The following is a 26,835-nucleotide window of genomic DNA, read 5'->3' as shown; positions in this document are numbered from 1 at the left end:
ACCTAAGGTGAGAAGTTCGAGACCAGCTTGGCCAATATGGTGAAAGCCCGTCTCTACCAAAAAACACAAAAATTAGCTGGGCATGGTGGGCGCTTGTAATCCCAGCTACTTGAGAGGCTGAGGCAGGAGAATCACTTGAACTCAGGAGGTAGAGGTTAAAGTGACCCAAGATGGTGCCCCTGCACTCCCTGTGACAGAAGGAGACTGTCTCAAAAATAAATAAATAAATAAATAAAGTCTATCATAGGAAAAAATCCACCAACACTAGCACACCAGTACAAATGTACATATATAAAACATATGAATATATGTATATTTATATACAAAGTATGTGTATATTTTAAGGTAGTAGGAATATGAATGAAAGAGCCTTGCTCTGTTGCCCAGGCTGGAGTGCAGTGGTGTGATCTCGGCTCACTGCCACCTCTACCTCCCAGGTTCAAGCGATTCTCCCACCTCAGCCTCTCAAATAGCTAGTAGTACAGCCATGTGCCACCACACCCAGCTAATTTTTGTATTTTTAGTAGAGGTGGCATTTCCCCATATTGGCTAGGCCGGTCTCAAACTGCTGACCTCAGGTAATTGGCCGGCTTGGTCTCCCAAAGTGCTGGGATTACAGGTGTAAGCCACTGTGCTGGGCCTATTTTTTATATTTAAATTTTATTTTTTGTATTTTTATAATAAAAATATAGAATATACTTTACAATTTATAATATTTTGTTTGATTTATTTGTCCGGTTCTCACTCTGCATGCGTATTTAAATATTAATTATACTACATTAAGAAAAGTAATAAACTCTTTGATTCAAATACATTCAGCAAACGAAATCCATTCCTGTCTTGTCTATACATTTATTTCTTGAGAGCACAGAGAGTACCATACAAAGTGGTGATTCTCTTGCTTGCCTGAATATTGGGATCACCTGGGGAACTTTAGAAAAAGACTAATGTTTAAGTCCCAGGAGCAGAGAATTTGAGGTAGTTGCTCTGCAGTGTGGCCTGGTTTGGGATTTTTTTTACAAGCCTCCCAAGTAATTGTAATTTGCACTGAAGATTGAAAACATCTGATTTAAAAAAGAAACCAGGAATGAACACCATTGAGAATTCATCAGAATAAAGCATCTGACAGAGTATCTTTATCGAATACAACCCACCTTGTTTTGCAGTTCAAGAATGAAAAATGCCCCAGAATTTAAATAGTTCATTAGAAATAATAATGATCCCCACTGCTTAATATGTGCCTGGCAATTTTACACCTGTTATCTCTAATCATCATAAGAACACTGAAAGGTAAATAGCATAAGACCCATTTTTAAAAATTAAACAGTTACATATTTATTTTTATGTTTTCCTTCCAACTTTTATTTTAAAATCAGGGGCACATGTGCAGGTTTGTTACATGGGTGAGTTGCATGTTGCTGGGTTTTGTTGTGCAAATTATTTCATCACCCAGGTAGTGAGCACAGTACCTGATTAGGAAGTTTTTCAATTCTCACCCTCCTCCCACCCTTCAACTTCAAGTAGGCCCCAGTGCCTGTGGTTTCCTTCTTCATGTCTATATGTACTCAGTATTTAGCTCCCACTTACAAATGAGAACACGCGGTATTTGGTTTTCCGTTCCTGTATTAATTTGCTTAGGATAATGGCCTCCAGCTGTAACCATGTTGCTCCAAAGAACATGCTCTCATTCTTTTTTCTGGCTGTGTAGTATTCCATGGTGTATATGTACCCCATTTTCTTTTTTTTTTTTTTTTTTTTGAGGCGGAGTTTCACTCTTGTTGCCCAGGCTGGAGTGCAATGGTGCGATCTCGGCTCACCAAAACCTCCACCTTCTGGGTTCAAGTGATTCTCCTGTCTCAGCCTCCTAAGTAGCTGGGATTACAGGCATGCATCACCACACCCAGCTAATTTTTTGTATTTTTAGTAGAGACAAGGTTTCTCCATCTTGGTCAGGCTGGTCTTGAACTCCCAATCTCAGGTGATCCGCCCGCCTTGGCCTTGCAAAGTGCTGGGATTACAGGAGTGAGCCACCGCACCTGATATGTACCCCATTTTCTTTAACCAGTCCACTGCTGATGGGCATCTAGGTTGATTTCCTGTCTTCGCTATTGTGAGCAGGGCTGCAATGAACACACGTGTGCATGTATCTTTATGATAAGTGATTTATATTCCTTTGGGTCTATGCCAGTCATGGGATTGCTGGGTCAAATGGTAGCTTTGTTTTAATTATTTGAGAAATCTCCAAACTGCTTTCTGCAGTGGCTGAACTCATTTACAGTCCCACCAGCAGTATAAGTACTCCCTTTTCTCTGCAATCTCTGCTATTTTTGGAGTTTTGAATACTAGCCATTCTGACTGGTGTGAGATGGCATCTCATTGTGGTTTTGATTTGCATTTCTCTGATGACAGTGATGTGCAGCATTTTGTTCCATATGCTGGTTGCCCATGTGTGTGTCTTCTTGCATGAGACCCATTTTAAAGATGAGGCTTAAAGAAGTAATTTGCCCAAGAACACGCAGCTCTGCTAGGAGGGGTTGGAGACTGAAACACAGCTCAGATGCCAAAGCCTGCGCTTAGCCACTATCCCACATCGCTTTCAACTAAAAAAAAGATGCAACTGTTTTGCAGAACAATGCAGAGAGTGTGATTTAACTTTTGTGAAAACAAATAGCCCTCAGTGTGCAGGCATCAAAAAAAAGTCTGAACAGATGCTCATCAAACAGCCGACACCCCTCTTGGGGGGCAGGTGTATCACTTTTTACTCTAAATACTTAACATATTTCTGTTGTGTGAGTGTTTTTTTACAACGAACATTAATTTTATTTGCAATTTATACTTTATAAAAAGTATACATTGCAGTAATTACCAATTATTACTGAATTGGAATATTGGTAATACTTGGTCATTATAACCAATTGGAGATAACCATCACTGCTAGTTACCAATACTAGTTATCTCCATTACCAATATGGAGGCAACTATCAATACTAGTGTGATGGTTAAGGGCAAGCCTCTAGAGTCAGGCCAAGCAGGCAGCATTCCTAACTCCCTTTGCCGTCACTTCCCTAAACCTTTAAACCCTTTTCTGTCAACTGAGGAGAATCATAGTACCCACCTCAGAAATTTTGTGAGGAATGGATATCCTCACAAAAGGAATATTACCTAAATTACTTACCATCATTGTAGTAATAATCAATGTAGTTCTTTTTACTGAAATATCTTTAAATTTCTTATTTAAGCCTGGCAGCCATCCTATGGTAACTCCCGTTTTTGCCAGTGGGAAACCAAGGTCTAAATCATCCAATACATGAATGGCTGTTAACATTTCCTTGTGCCAGCTAGTTCTGCTCCGACTCTCTGGGTTCTTGGGAGGTTCCTAATTTGGACAATGACTATGTCTTTTTTTTTTTTTTCCTTTTTTTGACAGAGCCTCACTCTGTCACCCAGGCTGGAGTGCAGGGGTACCATCTCGGCTCACTGCAACCTCCGCCTCCTGGGTTCAAGCATTCTCCTGCCTCAGCCTCCATAGTAGCTGGGATTACAGATGCCTGCCACCATGCTGACTAGTTTTTGTATTTTTGGTAGTGACAGGCTTTCACCATGTTGGCCAGGCTGGTCTTGATTTCCTGGCCTCAGGAGTTCACTGCAGGGGGGCCCAGCCCCGGTTTTGATCGAACCTCATTTATAAAACCCTCCTCAGCCACCCTCCTCACTTCACCAGAAGTGACTGCAGGAGACCAACAGCCCACCTTGCGATTTCTAAATGTGAGGGCAGGCCTGGGTCAAAAGCAGGGACATGCTTTTGTTTTGAGCATGAGAGGGAACAAACAAGCTTTGCAGACGGCTTGGCCCTGGACGGTAAGGATGGGGAAGCCACGGAGACATGTGTTAAGTTACCAGGACTTGATGTGAGCCAGACGTGACTGTATGGGCAAGACCCAGGGGAAAGTGCCTGGATTCCAACACTCCTTAAGACCGTGCAACTTCTCATGTAAAAGGCCCCATATGTAACCGCTACTTCTGACATCTCCTGAGGAACGCCCGCTTCCTGGAGGAAGTCGGTTGCAAATTAAAGGAGGAAGGAGAAATTGATCTTCCTCTGCAGGAAGCAGGGAGATCCTCGGTGTCTCCATGGCCCTTTCATTTGAACACGTAGCTGTGGAAACCAGGGTTCAGTTCGAGTTAATTAGGAGCATCTACGTAGGAGAAAGTTCCCAAGCAGGATGCTGAAGTGGAAGGAGCAGCTGGCCGAGCGCACGTAGGGGCTCAGCTGTCCTGCTGGGCCGCCAGGGCAAGTGGGATATGGGATCCAGATTACAACGTGGTGCCGGCATCCCAGACAGAAAAACAGACACGTTCGAGAAAACACACGTGCCTTCCCTCTCACACACACACAGAGGATGGGAACACAAAACACAGGACGCTGCCCTATAGACCAGATACCTTAATAATAAGAAAAAGATCCATGTCCTTGTAAGAGTGAGATCAGAGAACACCGAAAAGTTAGCAACCCTCTTACATCCATTTGGGACAAGCATGAAATTGAAGGGCCAGTCCATCTTATTTTAATAAAGGGAGAAACATAGTTGGTTAGGGGAGAGTGTGTAAAGGAAGATGATATCTTTGTGAGCATGAAGGACGTTATCAGAGATTCTGTGAGTGTCTGTGAATGAAAGAGCTCATCAAGGAAGGAGGTTAAGGTCTAAGAGCAGATTCCTGGGATGGGAAAGAATGAAGCAAGAATCAGAAACAGGCAATGAGAAGGTGACACAGAGAAGGTGTGAGAGGCTTTGGGGTGGAGCTCATGTGGACCACGTGACCTTTGGCTATGTCGTCTCTCTTCTCCCCTTGAACCTGGGGTAGTTTCTTAAATTCTCTCTAAGGATGCAGAATTCTTTCTTTTGCTTTTAATTTTACTTTAGATTCAAGGGGTACATGTGCACATTTGTTACGTGAGTATATTGCATGATGCTGAGGTTTAGGCTTCTAATGAGCCCATCACTCAAGCAGTGAACCCAGTACCCAACAGGCAGTTTTTCAACCCCTGATCTCCTCCCTCCCTCCCCCGTTTTGGAATCCCCAGTGTCTATTGATCCCATCTTCATGTCCATGAGTACCCAATGTTTAGTTCCCACTTATAAGTGAGAAGGTGTGATTTTGGTTTGCTGTTTCTGCATTAGTTCACTTAGGATAATGGCCTCCAGCTCCATCCATGTTGCTGTGAAGGACATGATCTTGTTCTTCTTTTATGGCTGCATGGATGCAGAATTCTGAGCCTCAGAAAGGTGGAGTAACATGATCAGCTTGCACAGTGGTAGAGAGGACAGAGATAGAAATCCAACTCAGTTCTGCCTGGTGCCAAAGCTCCACCACCATGTTGCTAACCAAGGCAAGGAGGAAGCCCGTGACACCTTAAGTAAACAGCCTAAGAAAGTTGAGAGCAATGTGCAAGTATTAAGTCAGCCTGTGACTGACCCTGTCAACGACCCTGACATTTTAAGAGGGACTGGCTTGTGTTGGGCCATGCGTGTTCTACGTGACACAGTGGCTGGGTAGGATATTTTAATATTTTGGCATATTGTTTTTCTGGGTGTGGTGCACTATTGTTACACATGCTACACACCCAGACAACATTGTGTGAGGGTTGCTGCTTACCTGGAAACTCCAGGGACGGGGATTTGAACTGCAATCATCAGAAGAGGTCCACCCAGCACAGGTATCTTGCTATCATAATAGCTGCAGGCTGTCCTCAACTCAGGACTTTATGAAGATAACAAAAGGAGGTATCGAGGGAGTTTGGACCCATGCTATGAAATAAAACCAACACAGTTCATTTCCGGTTAACTTCTGATTTTACACAACAAACCACACACGGCATAAAAAGGCATTTTGGCAAAAACCCCCAAATTTTTCTCACTAATGGATAGGAAAAACTCAGCCTGGAATGGCTCAGGAAATGTCCTCTGTTCCAGCCTTGGCTAAATTCTTCTTCATCTTGGGTCTCCAGGTTCTAGTGATTCTCCTATGCGTATTCCACAATGATCTGGTCATACCTCTCTAGTAATGCTTCTGTCTCTACACGGGAACTTGTTCCAATTTCACTTTGAGCATCAGATATTTAGCAATAGTATTCCTAAGAAGGTTTGTTTCTCCTTCCCTTGGGGCTAACCAAGATGCCTGTTGTTCATGACGTCTACTTTTTGCAAAAAGCTTCTCCATGTTTTTGAGGCCTAGCATATCTGAGAACCCGAAGTTCCAGTTAGTTGTATTTGATTTCTTCCTAATTTGTGTGCTCAGGAGGGAATATGTTCAGCTTCTTTTGACAAGAAGAGTGACCTTTTTATTTGGGACCTCTCTTTCATCAAAAACAGTAATGCAGAACCAGGCGTGGTGACACGCACCTATAGTCCCTGACACCTGGGAGCCTGGGGTTTGAGCCAAGGAGGGCGAGGCCAGCTGCAACACGGTGAGACTCTATCTCAAAATAACAACAACAACAACAACAATGAAACGCTGGGCCACTTCTTGTGTAGCCCTACTACACAAGGCGTTAGCAACTCAGGGCGTTACTGTTAACCATTTATGCTCAGTATTGTGTGGGCTGCAATGAGACACACTGCTATATCTTAGAAGGGTCTGGGTTCTTAAAAAGGAACCATTTAGGTTTTGGTGATAGTGGAATTAAATGTAGCACATTTAACTGAGCTAAAATGCAAACGCCTTTTATGTGCTGATGGTTAGAAGCTTCACATACATGCTTTCATTTCATCCTCAGAATATCTTTATGAGGGGGTGTTCTATGCCGATCTTACAGACAAAGAAACTGAGACTCTAAGAAATTAGGTGACTTGTGCAAAGGCACAGCCACACAGTCACTAGGAGCAGATCTTGGATTTTTTCTTTTTAAATCGAGGTAGAAATGTCTAACATAAAATGTACCGTCTTAACTGTTTTCCAATGTACAATACGGCAGTGTTAATTACATGCATATTGGGCAACAGTTGCCAGAACTTCTTCATCTTGCAAAACTGAAACTGTTCAATTAAACCACAACTCCTCCTTCCTTTTTTCTCCCAGCTTCTGGTAACCACCATTCTACTTTACATTTCTATGAGTTGGATGGTCTTGGGTACCTCATCTAAGCGGAATCATGCAGTGTTTGTCTTTCTGATACTGGCTTATTTAACTTAGCATAACATCTGCAAGATCCATCCATATTGTAGCATATGTCAGAATTCCTGTTTTTTTAAGGCTGAATTACAGTTCATTGTATGGAGAGACCACATTTTCTTTCCAGATCTAGGATTTTAATCCAAGTTCGTGAGTCTCCAAATCCCAAACTCTTTTCGGGTGAGTAAACCATGCCTCTTTGTCAGTGCTTTAAAGATAATTTAAAGGCAAATGTCATGTTATACATAAAACAAATGTGAGCTGAGACAGTGGTGTCCCAGCTCTGTGTTCTTAACCTTCCAAGCTCTGAAATGGAGGGACAGGGAACTGACAACATCCTTTGCTGACTTACAGACTGCTAAGGGGAGAGTTCGTCTTTCTTGTTGGACAGACAACAGCTCTGGGCTCCTCCGTGCACCTTGCATGGCCTAAAACTGCCTCCCACCACCCTCCTAGCCCAGGACACATCCGACCTTCCCTCTTCTGTAAATCATGTACCAAGGGCTCCAGGACATTGCCAACCAAATATAAATAGGCCTGAGACCTCAAACTCCCCACCCTTCCCTCACCTAGCCTTGCCTGTTGCCCAACTTTTCTGTCCTGGTGAGCTTTGCCAGTCCCCACTGTTTCCGCAAGCCTGCAGCCTTGGTAATCCACGCCGCCTCTCTAGTTTTTATCACACCCTGTCACTTGCCAAGGACAGCAGCTTCCTTCTCTGCAGCTGGCCTGACAGCTGAGCATATCCTTCTCTTCCCCAGAATCCCAACCACATCTCATGACCAGGCCTCTATAGCTTTGCGGCTGCAATGTTGTTCTTTATATCCACCCCCAATCTTTACTACCTGCTGGTGTGGAATGAGGTGCAGCCATTTCTCCTGCTTGACCATGTTACTCTGCTCTGCTGGGTGCCTTTTCCTCTGGCTGCTAACCCACTGCTTCCCTCTTCACCTACACCCTCCTTAGGCAGCTGGGTTCTGATCAAGAGTGTTCACTAGGCCAGGTGCAGGTGCAGTGGCTAACACCTATAATCCTAAAAATTTGGAAGAGTGAGGTGGGAGCATCACTTGAGCTCAGGAGTTCAAGACCACCTTGGGCAACACACAGAGACACCCCCATCTCTACAAATAAATAAATTAGCCAAGCGTAGTGGCATGTGCCTATGATCCCAGCTACTCAGGAGGCTGAAGTGGGAGGATCACTTAAGTCCGGCAGGTCGAGTCTGCAGGGAGCCATGACAGTTCTAGTACACTCCAGCTTGGGTGACAGATCGTGACTCTGTCTAAGAAAAAAAAAAAAAAAAAACTTGTTCAGTGCCTCCCATCCCGCTCTACAGTCCCAAATCCAAATGATTTGCTTTGAACATCTGGCAACCCCTAAACATTCACCTAGACCCCGTTTAGACCTGGGACTCCTTTCTCTTCCGCGGCTGGTGTGAATCTCTTTTTCCTCTCCTCCCTCCCTCTGGATTGCAATTTGCAACCCAGATTAATTCCACCCATTGTCTCATTTGTGTTTCTGAGCACTTGGATTTCAATATAATTAATGTTTCTTTGTAAATACTTCTGTAAACTGCATACCTATTCATCTTCCTTTTTACATAAATTTTTTGGAGAATGAAATAGGCCTACCTATTCTCAGATGGGCCCCTCATCCTCGTTGCTTATATTATTCCATAAATAAATTATTCTGTAAGCAAATCAGGAGGGAGAGGATTATGTTTTCTTTCTTTTTCATAATTTTTTAAAAATAGAAGGTCTCACCATATTGCCCAGGCTGGTCTTGAATTCCTGGCCTCAAGAATTCTCCCAGCCTCAGCCTCCCAAAATGCTGGGATTACAAGTGTGAGCCACCTTACCTGTCCAGGGGGATTCAGAATAACATAAGAGCTGCTTTCTGGCCAACCTGAGTTGAATGGGGCCAGTGATGGGGAAAAGGAGAATTGAAGGGTATGGCGACAGTCTCCAGATGCTGTCAGCCCTCAGAAAGGTGCAGCGTCTTTGAAAAAAGGGCCTTGATGCACATCCCAGATGAGTTTGGAGGACATCACGTTGATAGGGAAGGGAAGTGTTGGGAAGGGAAGAGAGTGGTCCCTTTAAATGATAGGAAGAGGGAACAGGAAATGCTGGGTAAAGGAGGGCATGGCCCCTGGCTAGGGCTCCACCCACACGGACCTAGGTGAGAACAAGCATTTCCCAAGACCACCCTGGCCTGCCACACCCCCATCCTGTGCCTATAAAAACCCTCGAGCCCCTAGCAACCCGACAAAGAAATCTCCTGCGGTAAAGAGGAGCTCATCAGTGGAGGAACACACGGGTAGCTGGACATCCGGAGGAACGCATGGACAGGCACCGGCAGGCCACTGACTGGCAGAACCACAGGAGTTTGGCTGGGGCAGTTAGGAGAGCCCCGGGCTGCTGAGTGGCCCCACTCCAGAGAAAAACCATCTCCCTTTGGTTCCTGCATCTGTGGAGAGCTACTGCCACTCAGTAAAATCTTGCATTCATTCTTCAACACCAAGGCAAGAACCCCGGGATACAGGAAGCCCTCATCCCCCTGTAGTTGCGGTAAGGCAGGAGTCTAGTTGAGCTAACACAAGCCAACTACGGACGGCTAGACTGGACAGGGAAAATGTGGCACATATACACCATGGAATATTATGCAGCCACCAAAAACGATGAATTCGTGTCCTTTGTAGGGACATGGATGAACCTGGAAACCATCATTCTCAGCAAACTGACACAAGAGCTGAAAATCAAACACCGCATGTTCTCACTCATAGACGAGTGTTTAACAATGAGAACACATGGACACAGGGAGGGGAGCATCACACAGTGGGGTCTGTCGGGGGGAAATAGGGGAGGGACAGCGGGGGTGGGGTGGGGAGTTGGGGAGAGAGAGCATGGGGAGAAATGCCAGATATAGGTGATGGGGAGGAAGGCAGCAAATCACACTGCCACGTGTGTACCTATGCAACAATCTTGCATATTCTTCACATGTACCCCAAAACCTAAAATGCAATTAAAAAAAAAGAGCACCCTGTAACCCACGCCCACTGGAGCTTCAGCTGTAAAGATTCACCCCTAGACACTGCTGTGGTGTCGCAAAGCCTACAGCCTGCCTGTCCGTATGCTTCGCTAGAGGTTTGAGCAGCAGGGCACTGAAGAAATGAGCCACTCCCCATTGTGTACCTTGTGAGGGGGACAAGGGAACTTTGCACATTTCAGCATCTGACATGTACCTTCAAGTTCAGCACCTGGGTAGGAGGGAGACTCACAGCAGGCCTCTGGACGCTGGGGTGGAGCCTGCACAGCAGGGTAATTCCAAGGGAGCCTTCTCCAGGGTCCCAGCACTACCTGCCCCCACCCAGGACACACAGAAGGGGCTGAGAGGCAGCCATAAATGGGACACGACAACCAGGGGGAAGCATGGCCCTCAATAGGGAATGAGGGCAGCATGCTGGGCCTGGGAGGTGAAACCCAATTCCTTGAAGGCAGCAACGCCCCCAGGACAGAAATAGCCTCCTCTGTTCCCACACTGTCAGCCCTGATCCCACCTGGAAGAAGGAGAGAGGGAGGGTCCTGAATTGACTGCGGGGATGGGGGGGGGCTGCTCCAAACCGACAGAGTTAAAACTGGGAGGGACTAAGTTGCCTGTATTGGCAGGGTTCACATTTCCACCTTGGAGAGAAAATGGGGCCTGCGAGATGGACTGACTTAGATACCAATTTGTGGAATTCCTACAAATTATGCACCCAGCAAACAACCCTGCAGGCCGGTATGACTTGTAAATTTAGCTCTTTGGCAGGGGCTTTAGAGGTAACCTAGGTGGAGCCTGCCGTCTTTAGTGGCAAGGACCCAGGCCCCAAGGAGGAACAGGGAGGCAACCACGGAGCCCAGTCCTCTGCCCCACAGCCAGTGCCTGCCATCACCTTCACAGCTGCGAGGCTCTGTTCTCTTCTGAGGAAAGATTAATCTGGTCTAATATGACAGCATATGTTTCAATGAAGGGACTCAATAATTCCAAATGAGAGAAGGAAGAGAACGCATTGTTTATTTTTACATCAAAATCAAAGTAGGACCAAGTAGGGCAGAGATGTGGAAGTTTTGTGTCCTTGCCAGGCTTAGGTCCAGGTGGCTTGGAGGTGAAGGTGGGACACCCTGAGGCCCCTGTGCTGATGGCCATGAAGTATCAGGGTCCTTGCTGGGCATTTCTAGAGCTAGAAGGTTAAAAACTTCAATCATTGGTCACAGTGGCTCATGCCTGTAACACCAGCGCTTTGGGAGGACAAGGCGGGTGGATCACCTGAGGTCAGGAGTTCGAGGCCAGGCTGACCAACGTGGCAAAACCCCATCTTTACTAAAAATACAAAAATTAGTTGGGTCTGGTGGCATGCGTCTGTAATCCCAGCTACTTGGGAGGTTGAGGCAGGAGAACCACTTGAGCCCGGGAGGCAGAGGTTGCAGTGAGCTGAGATTGCCCTACTATACTCCAGCCTGCACGACAGAGCACAGAGCGACAGAGCGAGACTCCCTCTCAAAACAACAACAAAACCTCAATCATTCCTAACTCAAAAAACATTTGTTTTGCCTTTTATGCAAAGGGTGCTTGCAAAAAATTTGCACCCATTTGCACCCTTATCTAACACCTTTTTACGGTAACAGTGAAAAAGCGATGCAACTTGTTCTTGCCTGAGAGTACAGCTGTGGCCAAACTCTTTCTCAGCTCCTGAGCCAAGTATAAAATACTTTCCGGTTGAATTTTGGAGTCACGGATCATCATTCTACAGTGGTTAAGAATTCACCTTCCATATGTTAATGCTTCATTTCTCCCATAGAATGAACTCTGTGTAGCACAGAAGCAGAGAAATGCATTAAACGCTTATGATGTGTAATCTCATAAGCTTATTATGAGTATGCTATTCCAAGTGATAAGTGAAAGCAAATACCTCTTTATACAGCGTCTGCATAGGTAACCATGATGTTTAAGGAGCACTTAGTGAATGAAAAGCATCTCAGTGATTATAGCCAAATGTCTCTATCAATTCCAGCACATATAATTATTTGGGGACCATTATGCTAATTGCATCTGCCATAATACTTGGAGTATTGCTGCCTTTACATTATGAGATGACACTTTTCCAGGTTGTGCACGCACCTAGTCAAACTGTTCCTTGCTGGCCTTTTAGGGGTGGGATTGGGGGTGGTAGAGAAGGGAGGGTTGTGGAGACCTGGGGCCTCTGGCTGTGGAGCGATCATGTCTTTATGCTTACGTCCATCCTAAACAGTCAAAACTGTGTCCTGCCACAGGTCAGGCCTGGAGCTAGGAAGGGGTATGTGCTCAGTGGTGTTACGTGTGCATGGGCTGGTGATGAGTAAAGGTGAAGGCTCATAGCTTTCTTCCCACAACCATCCAGGCCATGTGACATCCACACAGATGAGGGCATCCAGCACCATTTCCTTGCACTGGATACGAAAGAATAGCTAATCATTCCCTAAGATCATTTTGAAGGTAACAGCAATAATAATTGTCCTTGTGAATGTCGTGTTAGGCCTTGCACTCCACACGCTTTCTCATCCAGTGCTTCTGCACACGATACGAGGAGGTATGAAAAGCCCCCTTTTACAGATTAAGAGTCTCTGTGGGCCGTGTATAAAAATGTAAGTGGAGACTTGCCCCTTACATATATGCATGCTTGCTTTCTTTATAACATGACCATCATGCCTGTTATATGCCAGGAACTCTTCAATGCTTGATGCATGCTAATTTGTTTACTCTTCATCATGGCCCTGAGACTGGTTACTTGCCCAGGGCTGTAGCCCTTTATTGACTGGGGCCCATATGTGCCAACCCCTCATTCTACTCCCACCATGCTATGCTGCTGCTCTGCGTGTTAGGCATGCCAAGCCACATTCAGCACCATGACCCGCTCCTTCATAACCATCTGAAAAGTAGGTAGTTCCTGGTTCACTCCTTCTCTAGCCATGTACTCCACAACAGCAAAGACCAGACCTGCTGTACTTTGACAGTCTCCAGGATTCAACACAACACCTGACAGATCGCAGGCCCTCAAAAATGAATGTTTGCACTTTGGGAGGCTGAGGCAGGAGGATCCCTTGAAGCCAGGAGTTAGAAACCAACCTGGGCAACAAAATGAGACCCTGTCTCTACAAAAAAAAAAAAATAGTAGCCAGGTGTGGTAGCATGCGCCTGTAGTCCCAGCTACTCAGGAGGCTGAGGTGAGAGGATAGTTTGAGCCCAGAAGTTCAAGGCTGCAGTGAGCCACGATGGTGCCACTGCACTCCAATCTGGGCTACAGAATCAGAACCTGTCTCTATCAAAAAAAAAAAAAAAAAGAACTAAATAGTTGAATTCAAGGATTTGCTTTAGTCATCTGTAATAAGTGTAGAGCTGAGCTGACTACATGTACAGTTTTATCACTAATGTTAGTTGTTTAAAATTAATACGTGCTAAGTATGAGACACTGTAAAGATCTGAAATAATCTAAGACTATCATTTTGTGAAATAGCAATTGAGATGACATCTATTCAACTGAGAGCAATTGAGATAACATCTATATTAAGTGCCCTGTGTTATTCTCATCTAATTCCTATAACAGCTCTATGAAGTAGGTAAAATCTTGCCAATTTCACTTCCCCCCCAACTTCAGATGCAACAGTTTTGGGTTCATCATAATCCTGGGTTCAGGGCACACTATCATTGTTCCAAGCATGGCCCTCTCTCATGCATCCTTTATTCATGTATTCATATTTTAAATAATAAAATGAACCAACTGCCCAACCCAAAAACTAGAACATGAACAATAACCTGCATCCACACATGCGCTCCTCCCCCTCCACTCCCTTCCCTTCCCAGGTGCAACCACCATACAGAATTTTGTATTTCCTCATTTTTTTTTCTATTGTATACCTCATACTTTATTGTTTTAGTTATCTTGGACTTATTTATCTGTTGACTCGGTATTATATTCCTTAAACCCATCTATGTGCCACATGTAGCTGAAGTTCATTGATTTCCTCTGCTATGAAATCATTCCGTACATACCGTCGATTGATGGGTGTTTTAGCTGCTTTGCATCCTTTGATATTGTGAAAGACAGTTCATCTTGCTTAGAATGCTGATTTTACAGAGGAAGAAACAGAGGATCTTCTTACGTAAGATCTCCCAGCCTACAAGTTTCAGGGTTTCAGCCTCGATTTCTCTAGCTCTGAAAACATGACTCTTTCACTACCATACAACCTCCTATAAATCCTGCTGTGATGAAAAGATCGCAGAAAGTAAAGAGCACATTTTCCTTCTTTGTTTTACTGGTTAATTTTACTGAAAAGTTGCTGCACCCACTCTTGGCCTACTAGAGAAGAAAAACTTGTAAGTTAATTAGCCTTTCAAAGAAAACTACTTATCCGCTTGGATGCAGTTACTCTCCATTCCTCCCCATTTTAAAAAGTAGCGTTACTGAGTACAATACTTTATCTCCAAAAACCGCATCTAGTTTGTCTTTACACCTAAAATATGTTCAGGTTTTGGTTTGGGGCTTAATTTCTCTTTGAAATAGAACTAACTGTGTGTGCATGTATTTTCTGTTTAGTCAAAAGTTCTAAAGAGGAAAATGATGGAAGAATAAAGTGATATGTTAGTTTCTACACCCTGTTATAATGTTCCAAGAGGCAGGAGAACTAAACTCTCCTCTTCAGATTATAAGTAGGCTTTACGTGGAAAATAGATCAGTAAAATAAAAGAAGCTCTGATCATACAAAACCATAGATCATAATTTTAAAAGAGAAATGATTTCACTTATGTGCAAAGGAATTTTCCAAAGGAAATGCTTAGGTATTTGGAGTTTAGGAAAAAATTGGAAGGAATGCATCACATCTTTGCATTTATACAGTTTGTGCTTTAAAAAATAGATATTTCTGTACTTCAGGGCACTGAACAATGTAAACTTTGGATTTATGTGGATTTTAGATGTAGACCAGATTGAGGTCTGGTTTCTGCAAGGTAATGTCCCTGACTCCTGCCTGGCTCCAGAAACCTCACTGTCCCTCTTCTTCCCGCTTGCTTCCCTGTGACAGACCATTCTGGGATAGCCCATTTCTTCCACAACTTTTCTCATTTCTCTTTCCAGCCTCTGTGTGTGTGGATTTGGAGTGTAGATGCTTTTATTGTTTTCTTTAAAATATCAAACAGGCTGGTCCAAGTGCAGTGATGTTTACCAGTTCAGATTTCTACATGGCTTTTCTACTCCTACTGCTTCACCTGACTAGCCTACAATTTTGTAAATAAAGAAATAAAAATAGCAAACAACAAATACTTTAAAACCACCTAACAACTTTAGGACATTTAGGAAACGGGAATCTTACATACTCTCACCACCCTCATTCAACACCCACAATTGTTCATTTCTTCCCACCTTAGCCTGTGTGAAAAACATCATCTACACAGCAGCAAATGGAGATGTACCCACATTCCCTATCCTGCCTTTGAAGCGGAGGTTTTCTCAGATGCAGATCCTGAGAAAAGGATTCACGAGAGGATTGTTGATTTGGGAAGTTCAGGTAGCACAGTTAGGATAGTGGGGAAGCAAAACACAGAAAGAAAGGCAACCAGTAAAGAGGGACTTAAGGCCGGGCACGGTGGCTCACGCCTGGAATCCCAGCACTTTGGGAGGCCGAGGCAGGTGGATCACCTGAGGTCAGGAGTTCAAGACCCGCCTGGCCAACATGGGGAAACCCCGTTTCTACGAAAAATATAAAAATTAGCCGAACATGGTGGTGGGCGCCTGTGATCCCAGCTACTCGGGAGGCTGAGGCAGGAGAATTGCTTGAACCCAGGAGATGGAGGTTGCAGTGAGCCAACAGGGTGCCACTGCATTCCAGCCTGGGCGACAAAGTGAGACTCCATCTCTTTTTTTTTTTTTTTTTGAGACGGAGTTTCACTCTTGTTACCCAGGCTGGAGTGCAATGGCACGATCTCGGCTCACCGTAACCTCCGCCTCCTGGGTTCAGGCAATTCTCCTGCCTCAGCCTCCTGAGTAGCTGGGATTACAGGCACGCACCACCATGCCCAGCTAATGTTTTGTATTTTTAGTAGAGACGGGGTTTCACCATGTTGACCAGGATGGTCTCGATCTCTTCACCTCGAGATCCACCCGCCTCGGCCTCCCAAAGCGCTGGGATTACAGGCTTGAGCCACCGCGCCTGGCGAGACTCCATCTGAAAAAAAAAAAAGAGGCACTTAAGTGATAGAAGCTTACTCCCCAAGGAAATTCAAGTACACGGTGCTAAACCTGCACCTCCAAATATCCTACTCTAGGAGTGATGGAGGTGGAGTATCTATGCATTAACTGGCCACAGTTATTATTTGAGGACTGTTCATGGGGAAGAAAGGAGGAGCTAGTGCCTGAGCTCTGTGGGTGTCCACAGCTGGGGGCTGGTGAGCTGGAACACCCTGAGAGTCCTATGGGCGGTCCAGAGTGTCTGCTGTCCTGCTTTATTCACTGAATGTTAATTACGACACAAACACTTCCTTGTTGCTACACAGTCTTTATACTCAGCAGATTAATTTCTGCACAATATTTCATAATAGAATCATCATTTAATTAATTCTAATATTGGATATTTAGGTCGTTTCACAATGGAATGAGTTGGCAAGAAATAGCTAACTCTTTTCCGTCCAAACTTTAAAAGCAGGAGCTGTATAGCAGGGACTGGAAATGTCATGTGTTTTTAAAGATATTGGAAGTTTTCTAGTTCTGCAAGTGAAGCAGAACACCACAGATGAGAATCATACACCCTGAGAATTCTGATCAAGCAGCCTGTGCAACATGTGCTCTGTTACTTAGGGTAACACTTTAATTGCTGATCTGTGATCATGCAATAGCTGTACTTTACTCTTCAGAATTTTTAAGGTCTATAAGTTTTGTATATCAAAACTTTGCATCAGGGCCATGATAGCTGAGAAGCATATAGATAGCTATCCAATCATTTTGTGCCAAGAAGTAATAATGAAGCAAGAGCCAGGCATTTTGCTGTTAGCCACTAAGCAGCTGTGTCATCTGGAGGAGGCTTTGGTGTGTCTCTGTGCCCCACCTACAAACCAAGGCATGTAGCAGACCAGTCTGCAGCTTCTCCTACAACCATTTCCACCCTTCCCCTTCTTCCTTGCTGACAAAAATCTGATGCAGTTGCCAGCTGGGGAGTCCCTGTTCCCAGGGAGTCAGGTCTGAGAAACTCCAGGGGATGCCGGGCCTGAGTCACTTGCCGTCATTCCATTCTTCTGTGCCACAAACTCATGTTCCCAGCCTCCTTTGTAGTTAGGCACTGCCAAGTTAAAAAATAATAATTCTTACACAACATAGCACTTTCCATGGGCCATTCTTTAAGTACTTTATGTATTAACTCGTATATTCTCACAACAACCCAAAGAGCTAAGTGTATTATCATCCTGTTTTACTGAGAAGGATACCATGGAACAGAAGTTAGGCAGCTTTCTCAATGTCATAAGGCTAGTAGATGTGGAAACAAGGAGTCTTATCCAGGCTTGCCTGGCTCCAAGAGCTGTGCTCCTGTGTTACAGTTAGACTACCCAGGCTTGTCTTTATGAAACCAGAAGTGTATCTAAGCATTATCTCTGAATTAGCAAAGGCTGACCTTGGGAGCTGTTGGCTTTTCCACATAGCCTTACTCATGAGCAGCAGGAATGACCTCCTGGCTTTGGATGATCAAAATTAATAGTTTCCTCTTAAAGGCCTCATCCTTCATTCTAAACATTAGTCAAAATCACTACTGAATAGGTAGCAGGTAAGAATGCTTTTTTTATTTTTGTTCTTTTGAGATGGAGTTTCGCTTTTGTTGCCCAAGCTGGAGTGCAATGGCGCGATCTCAGCTCACTGCAACCTCCACTGCCCGAGTTCAAGCAATTCTTTTGCCTCAGCCTCTAGAGTCGCTGGGATTACAGGTGCCTGCCACCATTCTCGGCTAATATTTTGTTATTTTTAGCAGAGATGGGGTTTCACCATGTTGGCCAAGCTAGTCTTGAACTCCTGATATCAGGTAATCTATCCACCTCAGCCTCCAAAGTGCTGGGATTATAGGCATGAGCCACTACACCCAGCCAAGAATGTTTCATCTCCTGTTTCTCCTCTTTTAAGGGTAGATCGTATAGGGTTAGCCTGCGTGCAAATTGCTTTTCCTCCAGTTACACTCCGTGTTGCACACGCACACACGCATATGCTCCCCACACAGCCCGCACCCCCCACACTGGGTGCCCCGTATTAAGTGGTAACCAGGACAGGCTCTCCTTCCACGTGCTCAGTCCCCAGCTTCTTACTGGAAGAAACAGTTCTCAAACCTCACCCAAACCTGCTCTCACTCTTCAAGCCACTGACTTTCATTTCTTTAGTCTTTTGCCTTTGATCTTCATATTTGGGCCTTTCACATGCTGTAAGCTTTCAGGTTAGAAATATGGGTTCTCTTGACAGAGCATTTTTATTTTCTGTTTTAGCGATCAGCTCACCCCTCTCTCAATTCCATGGGCCTTTAGCTGTTGCGTACTTTGGCCTCGACCCTCAAGGCAGCATCCTCAACTGGAGCATCAGAGATTCCAGGCAATGACTCCTTAACTCTGTTATTTTTATTTATTTATCTATTTATTTATTTATTTATTTGAGACAGGGTTGTCAGGTTCCTCAAACTTGGCCTTGACCTCCTGGCCTCAGGGGATCCTCCTGCCTCAGCCCCCTGAGTAGCTGGGATTACAGGCACGAGCACTTTTTGTTATTAGGGACACAGTCCTCTCTAGCCAGCACCCCTCAGTCTTCATCCGAGGCCCTGGTAACCCCAGCTACAGTACTTGGAACAAAATCCCTGAGGATTTACTCAAGGAAGCACTCTCAGTTCTCTTTGGGAAATCATAGAGGATGACAGAGTAACCAGAACACTGTTTGTAGGAAAAAATTGTCCCAGGTTTCAAATGGGAGAAGGCTATTACAGAAACTATAAACTCTTCATTCAGCTCAACCTCCTCTGGACATGACTGTGGATGTTCAGAAAGGAAATCCAAGAAAACCGAAGAGTCAGTGTGAATTCACTAAGTGCAAGTCAGGCCAGACTGACCTTGTTTCCATTTTTGGGAGGGTGGGTAAGTTAGAGAAGCAAACCTTTGCCTCCGCTCTCAATACCCTGGCATGTAACAATTAGTGGAAAAGAGGGGGAGAGAAGGGTTACAAACAGTCTCCAGAAATGATGCATATATGCAACCTCTATTAATCTGTTTCAGCCCTTTAAAATGTAAAAGAGAAATCTCCAAACTGAGCCATTGTTACATTTAAATACTCTTTAGAGGGCTTTATATAGAAGAAGGATTAGATTTGAGAGGGCAGAGCCAGGATAAGTGTGTGCAAATTACAGTGAGGCAGTTTTGTACCCCAATAAGGGAAAAACTGTCTCACACTTACAACAGTGTTTCTTAAACCTGAGTCGTACAGATTTCCTAATGGAAAAAAATTCTCGTAAACTTCCAAGGTTTACAAATTGTTTTTCTATAACATTTCTTAATTATGGACATAAAACTAGGTATAAAGTTCTTCTGCTTACAGTTATACACATTTGCAAATTAAATTTATAGACTGAATTTACGATTGTATACATTAAAGGCAAGCAAAGCTACCATGTCAACAATATTTAAACAAACAACATTCTTTTAATGGGAGAGATGATGTTTTGCTGAAGCAAAATAATCATTCAGAGCATTAATGTGGTATTGATGGCTTTTGTCTTGGGCAGGTGTAGACCACTGTGTGCACTGTGATAACCCAAACCAAACACATTTCTTTTTCTGAACCAGAGAGAAATCTTCATATATGAGGCATGCCATGATGTTACTCTCCTTCACTAAAATTGACATCATGGTTATCTATTAGGACCAACTCTGCTCTTTTTAAATTTATCCCAATTAAAGTGGATCTGCTATCCTAACACATAAATAAAAATTAGCACTGGAAAATACCTTCTGGTAGCCCTCAGATAAAAAGAGGTTGCTACCTTTGTCAAAACTCATAGAAAATACAATCAGAGGGAACCCTAATTGGAAGGCTGGACTTTGGTTGATAATGATGTATCAATTTTGGTTCACCAACTGTGACAAATGTACAACACTAATGTAAGATGTTAAAAATAGAGGAGATTGGAAGCCAGGCATGGTAGCATGCACCTGTAGTCCTGGCTACTCAGGAGGCTGAGGCAGGAGGATTGCATAAGCCCAGGAATTTAAGGCTGGAGTGTGAACTGCCACTGCACTCCAGCCTAGGCAACTTAGTAAGACCTCATCTCTAAAAAAGAAAACAAAGGGAGAGGAAATTAGGGATGGAGGGCCAGGGGGTATATGAGAATTCCCTGTGCTTTTTGTTCAATTTATCTGTAAAACTAAAACTGCTCAGAAAAGAAAGTCTATGAATTTTAAAGAAAGTGGTCACCATAAAATGCTTATGTATTAGTTCTTTTTAGATTACTGTCCACATGAAAAGACAACAATTTTTAGATCTTTTGTGGAACTATTGGACCTTCAAGACTCATTCTATATATCTCAGGGTCTCTACCATAGTTTTTAAAAAATGATGAAATTGGGAGTTCAAGAATAGAATAAGGTGTTTAAAAAGCTATTCCAACCTCTTTACTCAAAGGGTTCCAGAGTCATCTTTTAGAGAGGTTCCTCTGGGGGAGTTTTGCTTTTGGAGAGAGGCAGAGCACATGATCTCTAATTCCAAGATTACATAATTCCACTTGGTTTGTTTTTGTTTTTGTTTTTGTTTTGTTTTGTTTTGAAGGTTTAGCCTTGAATCAATTTGTTTTTAGCACTACTTTTCACAGACTGTGCAATGGCCCAATGTCAGAAGCACGATGTGCTGAAAAATCTGTAGCTTTCTAAGTTTTTTCTTTTTCCCACGATCCTGTCCAAATAGCAGCAATTTAATTTAGGTCAACCAATTGTTAATTTTTGGTTCTGGGAAAGGATAACTAATAAACCCTACTTCATTCCAGTGAACCCAGATTGCATTCCTTTCTGATGGCTTGTCACATCGCACTCTGGGTTAAGTGCCATCGTTATAGCTCCATTTACATCTTTGGATAATGCATTTTCTAACTGTTCTCTTAAGGAAAATCTAGAAAACATTTCTATTTCTTTATTCCTTTGGAAAATATTTACTTGCAGGAATCTAAAGCTAGAATTGAATCTGTAAAAGGACTCTTGGAATTCTATACTTTTTAAAACCACCTTTTGTGTTTTACAGAATTCACATGCGTACATCTTTGCTTAGTTTTAGCAGATGACACTGTCATGATAGAGGTTGTAAAATCATAGGCATTGAGTAGGTCAAATCTTTTGGCAATGGGTCTAAGGATGTGATTCCTCCAGTTGGGGTAGTATTGCTGAATTGCGGTAGAAGTGCTTTCTGTTACAAAGTGAAGAAGCTGAGTCCTTGTCATGAATGTGGGCAGCTGAAGGAGCTGTACGGTCCATGTTTTCTGGTTTCCAGCCTGTCTTTCTCTGCTAGGTAGCATTCTCCCCCTGTCCCATTACATCAGACCACTCACACTTTTGACCCGTAGCTTCCAGAAAGAACGGCTGGCTTGGAGGCATGGCTTCTTATCACCACCCACTGTCTGCTCCGAGAACTGCATGAGCATCTCAAACTCACCAGGGCAGGTGGCTCTCCCAACCACAGAAAGAGGAAATGTACTAGAATAGAAAGAAAGAATACAATGGAAGAACAAATGAGCGTCTGAGGAATACACCTGAAAAATGAGTCACCAAGGGAAACCCATTTCTATCTTTATTTTGATGTTTCCAAAAGGAAAATCCTTATTTATAAAAGATCACAGCCGAAGCCCAATAGTCTGAAATGAGATGTTTTCAACATAAAAACAGGATCTACTCATTTTTCTTAAATCGAATTAAAAACAGTAGTTTGATAGAATTGCTATGGAGACATGTAAATGTATTTTTTTCTGTTATCCCAGTGTGCTCCTGTTTGAAAGCTATTACAAAATTAGACCAGGTGAGTGGCTCATGGGAGGCTGAGGCAGGAGGATGGCTTGAGCCCAGGGGTTTAAGACCAGCCTGGGCAACATGGCAAAACCCTACCTTTACAAAAAAAAAAAAAAAATGAGCTGGGTGTGGCGGCACATGCCTGTACTCCCAGCTACTTTGGAGGATCACTTGAGCCTAGGTATTCGAGGTTGCAGTGAGCCATGATTGTACCACTGCACTAACAGCTTGGATGAGAGAGTGAGACCCTATCTCTAAATAAATAAATAAATAAAGCTCACTCTGACAAGGTTAGCATCAATATATTTTTGAAAACAATAGGAGTCTGAAAACAGACAAAACATGCCTTCTTGATGTGTTGAGATTCTGCTGCTTTTTTCACTTTACTGTTAATTCTTTTTTTTTCTTTTTTTCCCATACTTTCACCAGTTTCAGGAAAGGGTGGGTTAGAGTCAGGGGCTTCCTGAAGCTTTTCAGAAGAAGAATTCTAATGAAGCAGTGTGTTCAGAGGGGGTCCCCTGAGAATCGTGTTTTGGAACATACTGACCTCATATGGTATTATCTTTGCTACATTTTGCAGTTTCGTGTGAAACTTATTTTTGGTCTTTAACAAAGCATGCCCATGTTTATCTTAAATGCTGAAAAAGTTTAATCGTTTAAAACAAAACTTTTTAAAATAATTAAATATACAATGAATACTGAAACATAAAAGTCAGACAGAATGTTACCTTAACAAGAAAGGGCTTCCTAAAGATCAAAAGATTGTTGTTTGTTTTATTTGCTAAAGACAAATAGCAAGTACTTTCACTTTAGGGGATTCAGATTGCTACTGAAGGAGCCTAGGGGTTTTTATTGCCCCCCCCCCCACCACCCAGACAAATGCTTCCTCCACCTCATTCATAGAACTGGGAAACTTGCTTATTGATACTAAAAAAACTGACTGTGCATTTAGAAAAATGGAATGCTGACATTTGATTAAAGATAGCATAGGATTCAAGCCAATGGCATTTATGAGCATGTCTTTCAATCTTACTTAAAATTAGAGGGAAACAGACATTACCTTGGGCTTTGCCTTATTTTGTGTATGAGCATTAAGTAATTACTGCAGCATTAAGCAGGAATGAATTGTACTGAATGCCAAGTGCTACCAAGTTCCACCCCCTCTCATGTTGATTGGGATTTGTTTGTTTTAATTTTTTGTAGAGACAGGGTCTCACTATGTTGATCAGGCTGGTCTCAAACTCCTGGCCTCAAGCTATCCCCATTCCTTGGCCTCCCAAAGTGCTGGGATTACAGGCATGAGCCACCACACCCAGGCATGGGCTGGCTTTATGCTACCTTTAATAAAGAAGAGAAGAAATAGGCTTTTTCAGAATAAAAGTCCTCTAAATAGTTCCAGATTTTAAGCCAGTGATATTAATTAATTCAGTTATGGACTGCTATGTCAGAATAGGACAAGATGAAAATGTATCCTCAGTCCAATCTGCAGTGCCCTATAAGAGATGGGTTTGTATAATGGTGGTCCCCTTATGGGGCTGTTTGTAATCAGGAAAAGCAACTTTGGATGATGTAATATCTGGTCAATTCCATCTACAGCTGTCATGTGGGCCCTATATAGTCCTGCAAAGAGAAACAACATTTCTTGTCTTGTGTTACCTCAAAATAGCTTCAAAATATGTTTGCTGTTTTTTTATAAAAACTTCAACAAATATTTATTTTGGACATGGCTATATCATGATTTCTGGTTTTTTTTTTTTTTGGTTTGTTTTTTACCTCATTGTTTCTGAATTTTCTACCTAGGCAGTAAAGTTTTTAAGAGCTTGAGCTCTAGAATCAGACAAACTGACTCTCATTTACTTAGGTGACCTGAGCAAATTAATGAAGCTTTGTAAGCCTTCATTTGCTCAGTTGCAAAATGACAAATATTAGTAGTCCTTCACTTGAAAGGTTGTTGTGAGGATTGAACATGAGTAAGGAGCTCGGCACAGGACCTGGGACTCAGACAGAATCCATCAAATACTAACTGTTGTTATAATAAACAAGGACTTGTGTCCAAGTCCTTAAATCAGTTACAATGAAGCTAAAAGACTTTATGCAGCAGTTGAAGGAAATCTAACACCATTTCTCTTTTCAACTCCCTTCATTTCTGTTATCTCATCGATTTACATGGTCATTCTCACCAGCATGCATGTCTGTCATTAGTCTACAGCTCATGTTGTAAGGGGCAAAAGATCGAAAAAGGCCATGAAACAAAGAGAGTGACCCTAATTCATATGGCAATGAAAAAATATTCATGCAGAACCTATCATTTTTTAAGACTCTAATGAAATGGGGCTCAAGGAAATTACAGGGTGTGATAAATGATATTCCATGATTTCAGGAAATCTTACCAGAAAAAACCAAAAAACCTCTCATGGGGGCTAATGCAAAGACTCTATAAATACGAGATACTCTTCCCAGATCATGGCTTTGGATTGTATTGAATCAGCTAATTATTTTGTTTTGCTTAATTTACTTTAATGGGAGGCAGTATGGCAGAATGGTGAAATGCAGTAGCTCAGTTGTTATGGTTGTCTTAAAAATTATTTCATAGTTTTGTTATCAATAATTGCTTGTGACTGCTGAGTAGTATTACATAATTACATGCTCATCAGGACCAGTGGGAAAGGTAGTTCGTGTGTATTTGAGACAGTAAAAGATTTAAAAGTATCAGAGGGCCGGATGCAGTGGTTCATGCCTGTAATCCCAGCACTTTGGGAGGCCGAGGTGGGAGGATCACTTTAGGTCAGGAGTTTGAAGCCAGCCTGGCCAACATGGAGAAACCCTGTCTCTACTAAAAATGCAAAAATTAGCTGGCATGGTGGTGCATGCCTGTTGTGCCAGCTACTCAGGAGGCTGAGGCAGGAGAATGGCTTGAACCCAGGAGGTGGAGGTTGCAGTGAGCCAAGATTACGCCACTGCACTCCAGCCTGGTGACAGAGCAAGACTCCGTCTCAAAAAAAAAAAAATGATCACAGTAGGAGACCACTACTTTCAAAGGGAGGAGTCAGAAAATAGGACTAGTTATTTATATAGACTGATTCTGTTATGTCAGGCTTCTAAAAGAAAGAATTTAGTTTGGAGAAAGAGTTGGGTTTCGATGAGAAAGAGAATGTATGAAAACTCTAATTTACTGTCTATTCAATATGTTTTATATATAGATTTTTATGGGATTTCCAATAAACTGAAAAGATAATTTTAGAAAATCCTTCATTTCCTCCACAGCACAGTTAACATTAATATTTAGACTGAGTTTACGAGTGTTTTCTCAGCATTGATTTCATAGTTCCTTGTCAGTTCTGGACGTAAAGGATAAGCTTTGATCTGAGGTGTGGCTGACTCAGAATGAGGGCAGATTGTGCTAGAGATGGATTTACCATATCTCTGTTGGGATGTTCTTTATAGTTACATCCTGACCTGCCAAATTATTAGTGAGTAGACAGTCACAGCTCCAATCCCATAACTCTACCACAAAAATAGAATTCTAGCTTCTTTTAATATGAACGTTATCTAGATAAGACTATATCTAGGTCTTTCCTGACAAGTTATGTGATTTAGTGCTTTGTTTCTATGAACTAAAGTTAGAAACTCGGAGTGACTCACTTTTCTTTCTTGTATGCATCTAAGTGTACAAGGAAATCAGGCTGCTTCTGGTGTTGCTTTCTTTAAAAGAAAAAAAAAAGACATGCTCGTTGTTGAGTATCCTTTTTAGGTCAGCAATTCTTAAGTGCAGAACTTATTGGTATCCCAGCGGAAAGGCCTGAAGCTCTGATTTATCACGACTCCCTGTGAGTGGAGATCTTCCATGGCTGGAGAAAGGAAAACATTTGTTGTACTAATACTGAATGTGCTTCCTGTGTAAAATAACCTTTAACTCTGCGGAGATCCCCCATTTTAATGACCAGGGACATAGTGGAAGAAGGAAATCCAAATTCCCCACAGGCAGCCTCTCTCCTCAACAGCAGGACAAGTTGCTGTCCTCCTCACGACAGAAATGCCTTCTGAGGTCATGCTCCGCTAGGCTCTCTTTCACCTGTTTGAAGACACGACTACATGAATTGTTTTCAAATGTGTATAATATTTTGACCTATGAAGAACGTTAGGCTACAGCAGTCAGGTCTTGTGAGGGGGTTGGACCAGGGGCAAGAGGGTCATCCTCTCACTCCAGCTTCAGTAATGGGCGTTGCTGGGAACCTGGCCAATGGCAGAACCAGCCCTCAAACCCCAAGCCAGACTTCAGGTTTCCAAATCACCGTATCTTTTTTTCTTTTTGAGATGGAGTTTCATTCTTGTTGCCCAGGCTGGAGTGCGATGGCGCAATCTCGGCTCACCAAAATCTTTGCCTCCCGGGTTCAAGCAATTCTCCTGCCTCGGCCTCCCGAGTAGCTGGGATTACAGGCATGCACCACCACGCCCGACTAATTTTGTATCTTTTAGTAGAGACGGTTTTCTCCATGTTGGTCAGGCTGGTCTCAAACTCCCAACCTCAGGGGATCCACCGGCTTCAGCCTCCCAAAGTGCTGGCATTACAGGCATGAGCCACCACACCCAGCCCAAATCACC

The sequence above is a fragment of the Cebus imitator genome, unplaced genomic scaffold, assembly GCF_001604975.1.
Source record: "Cebus imitator isolate Cc_AM_T3 unplaced genomic scaffold, Cebus_imitator-1.0 Scaffold103, whole genome shotgun sequence".
Taxonomy (NCBI): domain Eukaryota; kingdom Metazoa; phylum Chordata; class Mammalia; order Primates; family Cebidae; genus Cebus; species Cebus imitator.
The sequence above is the reverse complement of the archived record's forward strand: the minus strand, read 5'-3'. Positions refer to the sequence as shown.